General features: G+C 45.7%; 1 pseudogene; it reads right to left on the reverse strand.

Moving 5' to 3' along the window:
- Nucleotides 1-1,521: 1,521 nt before the first annotated feature.
- On the reverse strand, nucleotides 1,522-1,640 carry LOC111731142 (annotated as a pseudogene).
- Between the last annotated feature and the right edge of the window lie 3,067 nt (nucleotides 1,641-4,707).

Below are 4,707 nucleotides of genomic sequence, written 5' to 3' on the forward strand. Positions count from 1 at the left end.
TGCAAACCAAGGTCCTGCCTTCTGAGTGTTCACGGGACAATTGGCCTGGAGAATTATAGAAACAAAGACAGGTGTGTCAGGTCCCCACAAACCCCAGGCCGGAAACATTCTGCTCTCAGCAGTGTTTGAACTTGATCAGCCACATCCGGTGTATGCCTCTGGGAATCCAGTATTCTGAAAACCATGCAAATCAAGATGATGCCTTCTGCGTGTTCACAGCATGTACTGTGGCGTGATCTCCGGTCACCCCTATTGGGTTAGGGAGATGTGCCTTTGGGCCCCAAGAGCAAGTGCCTGGGAGGATGAGGATAACGCCAGGCTCTGGTTGAGCACATATATTCTCATTCTGGAGTAGTCTGTTTACAAATGCACACATGTTTATTATAAACATATTTAATAATACAGATCATGGCAATTTAAAACACTATGTCCCCATAACCTCACTCCCAGCATAACTTAATCGTTCCAGAATATTTTCTCAGCGCATGCTGGGTATCCATAAACTATACAGAAAAGAATAGTTTCACTCTCTTCTAACTTGTTCTTCAAGGTCTTGCTTTTTCACTTCACAATATATCTCAAATATTTTTCCATACATGTCCTTTGAAATCTCCTTCACTCTTTTTAGCAGGTAAAAAGATTTCCTACAGGGCAGGGCGGGTGAGCCCCGAGTGAGACTGTGGTGGGAAGCTTGGAGGAGAGCCCAGGGAGGGACGCCTAGTGTTCTAACTGGGCGAGACTGGGCGGCAGCGGTTGGAGGGGAAGGGGACGGGTGGTGCCCTTGTAATTTTATAAACTTAAAGTTCTACATTCTAGAATCTTTGGAGCATGTTAAACAGCTATTTTCTTTTGTTCAAACTTAGATAACATCAGAAAAGAATGTGGCTTGGCTATGATTATGGAGTTCAAACACTATTTTGCAGATGAATAACCTCATGTATCATTTATCTTCTTGTCTCTTTGAATGTCTGTCGATGGCAACAGAGTCCAGATTTCACAATCCGGGGTCATCGCTCACTGAGGCAATGCCATACTTCCTGTCACCAGATCACCCTCAACTGCCCCATCTCTCTAGTGTGTCAGGACCAAGTAGTTACCAAACCCTGTCCAGCCCACTCCTCACAGTCCCCAGCATCTTTCTCTACTCTCCATGCCATCTGCCAGCATCTGGGTTGGCCTCTGATATGTATGGTCCCAGGGCCTCCACAATGCTGTCTCAAGCCCATGCCCCTCTCGGTAAGCGACATTGTGTCTCGTGAGAGGAACTTGGCAGGCCTTATGTAAAGTACGGGCTCTGTGCCTGGACATTGTGGCAGTGCAGGGTTTTGTGAGAATTTGAGGACACAATATATGAAGAAATAAAACTCTGTGATGATGTCAGTGAAAATATTATCAATATATTTCCAAAGCGACTATGTAAAAAATTTTTAACTTTTTTTTTTTTAGGCGAGGCAACCCTTGGTTGACCTCACAGATTGCAAAGACTTTGTCAGCTTACAATCCCTTATTTTTTATTTTTTACACCTACAGTACCAGGTCTTCTTAGGTGGTCTCCCATCCAAGTACTAACCAGGCCCAACCCTGCTTAGCTTCCGAGATCAGACAGGATCGGGCTTGTTTAGGGTGGCATGGCTATAGACCAAAACATTTTTAAATATGAAAAAATCTTTATGATAAAGCCTTCCTCCTTTGAAAGACAATGCCATCTGGAGTAAGCCTGGAGTCGGAAGCAGGAATGGTGCTGCTGTGTGCTGGGCCGCAGGTCTGATTTAACAGACTACAGAGCAGTTCGGATAAGCGCGCCACTACCGTGTTCAGCAGGCAAGACAGACCCACTCTCCCGTCCTCACGGGGCTGGTGGGAGGTACAGACTGAAAACGAAGTTGCATGGATTACACCTGAGAGTAGTGCTATACAGGAGGATGGTGCTGCATTTTAATGATGGGAGCCCAACCCTGTTACTGAACTCAGGTCCGGCTGCTTGCCGCTTGTAAGCTATACTGGAACGACGAGAGGTTGGTAGGACAAAAGTGGGTTTATTCAAGAGTGGGCACCCTGAGAAGACAGCAGACTGCTGTCCCAAAGGCCGTCTCGCCACGTCAGTGCAGGCGGGGGTTATTATAGGGAGAGAGCTGAGTAAGGGATAAGAGAGAAATTCCAGGGCTTCATCCTAAAGCGGAGCAGATGACCAAGGACCTCTATCTCGTCTTCTCGGCCTTGGCTCATTTCTCAGCCCAGAGACTCAGGCTCTGGACGAAATCGGAAGAGGAGTAAGGAGGGGGAGAGTCGGCAGGGACTGTGCTCCACAGCGTGCTCTGAAAAACAACCGGTACCGGGCCAAGCGAAGGTCTGGAAACCAAGTCGGCTTCCTTCGAAGTCTGTTCTGAATTCTTATTCAAGCAAGGTGTTTCTCTAAAGTTAGTTACACATTAGTTAACAAAGCATTTTTACGTGCATGAAAATGAGAATGAGATTGCGAAGGCAAAGAAATGGTTACAATCGTAAAACTACAACCCAATCCCCTCTCTCATCTAACTGGCCTCCTCTTCCCTCCTGCGTCTACACTGTTAACACTCAACTCCGGCCTCTCACCTCGTCCTTCCAAGTACTTGCTTCGTTCTTGCTAGAATTTAGATAAAGAACAAAACAGGGTCCCCTTTGGCAGCTTCTTTCCTGTGCACTGAGGCTGTTTGGAGAATATACTCTGATTTTTTCAAATACTCAGAAATTCTTGCTTGTAAAATGTTGACGGGATGTAGCAGAACACTTTTACTTATTCTACTTTGCAGGGGCTAAAAAAAAAGTAAAAAATTCCCGCCTAACCTCCAAAGTCCTCCAACCGGGCCAAAAAATCAAATTAACAGAGACAGATTAACAGGAGAAAATCAAAGTTTGATACTTGTGCGTGGGGAGTTCACAAAAGCATGAAAATTCTCATCAAAGACTGTAAGGCGTGGGTCTATACAACATTTTGGACAAAGGAGAAAAGGGTAGGGGGATGAACAATAGCAATTTCTGTAAATGTCATTAAGTGTCACTAAGGAATCGGATTGGAATTTCCCTTTCCCAAATGCCTGTGTCTTGTGAACAAAAAAAAAAAAAAAAGTAGTCTTATTCAACTCCAGGGGAAGTTTGGGGAAGGATAAAACTTCTGGGAAGTTATTTGTATGAAAGAGATTCTAGAGCTCCTACAGGATCATCAGGGTGAATGGAGGAGAGGTACAGCTGCCAAAATGAAAAACTTTTACATCGTTCATCAGGGAGAGCATGATATTGCGATTTATAATAAATATATAATTAGTCTTCATCTAGTTTCTCCCGCGGAGCTCCTAAAACCCTAGGAATTTTCTATGTGATGAGAGCCCTGAAGGTCTCTTATTATGTTAATGAATTTTAGAAAGCTCTGAGGCTACCTAAGGATGGGAACAGGTTGCCAGTGGAACCAACTTTGGAATTAGAGGGTTGGAAATTTTCAGTGTCTCTGTCCATTCTACCTGCCCCCCCCCCCCCCCCCCCCCCCGGCAACTCATTAGCTCCTCCCCACAAAAAACCCAAAAGTTGGGGCCGATATATGTCACCTCAACAGTAGGGGTGAGAGAGATGAGAGGTAACAACACACACATGAATAGTTAGCATTTTCCCTCAGTTCTTTCTCAAATGACTGGGCAGTAAAGAATCACAGGTCATTGAGATGTCATGGTTTTGTTAGAAGTATATTTTAGAAAGACAAAGAATGCCCCAAGGAGGCACATGGAAAAAGACAAAGTATGCCCCCAGGAGGCGCATGGTCCCCGCAATGAGAGCTGCACCAGAGCACTGTAATAACAACTACAGCAACAACAAGAGGGCAAAAGCTCAGAAGTGGGAAGTCCGCCTTATATTTAGGCCACCATGGAGTGGTTCCAAAGGCATTCCTAGGTGATCTGGCAAGTGAGGTCATTTTAACTGAAACCTGGCAGCTATATAACTTTGCCTAGTGCGCATGTGCATACCCAGAATTCTAGTGCGCATGTGCTACCATTGGGGTGTTCTTTGGACGGTCTCTAGGCTGGGCCCCTATTCCTTCGTTTCCTCTGTCGCTCATGTCTGACTAGCTACCTAACGAAAGGAGAGGTTTCGGAGAGCTTGCGGGATGGTCACCGTGTGGAGGATCTGGAGAGTGGTGCACCCAGAGAGGACATAGAAGTTCGTATTCCTTGCCCCCTACCTTGCCCTCTGCATCTCTTCCATCTGGCTGTTCTTGAGTTCTAGCCTTTTATGGTAAACCAATAATCCAGTAATCCAGTAAGTAAAATATTTCTCTGAGTTCTGTGAGCCACTGTAGCAAGTTAATGAAACCCAAGGAGGGAGTCATGGGAACCTCCAATTTGTAGCTGGTGGGTCAGAAGCACAGGTGACAACTGGACTTGTGATTGACATCTGAAGCAGAGGGAAATCTTGTGGGACTGAGCCCTTGACTTCTGGGATCTGATGCTCTGAGTAGATAGTTTCGGAATTGAGTTGAATTGTAGGACACCCAGCTAGTATCGCAGAACTGCTTGCTTGGTGGTGTGGGGAAATCACTTCCCCGCGACGCTGTAATTGGGCTCCAGACCCCTCTAGAGAGGATGAGATGTGCCACAGAGATGGAGAAGGAGTCGAAGGGACTAACAGCTCAACGGGGCGGCATAAAAAATTTCCTTAAACCGAAAACATTTGCCACAAAGG

This window comes from Pteropus vampyrus, unplaced genomic scaffold, assembly GCF_000151845.1.
Source record: "Pteropus vampyrus isolate Shadow unplaced genomic scaffold, Pvam_2.0 Scaffold350, whole genome shotgun sequence".
In the NCBI taxonomy this organism is placed as follows: Eukaryota; Metazoa; Chordata; class Mammalia; order Chiroptera; family Pteropodidae; genus Pteropus; species Pteropus vampyrus.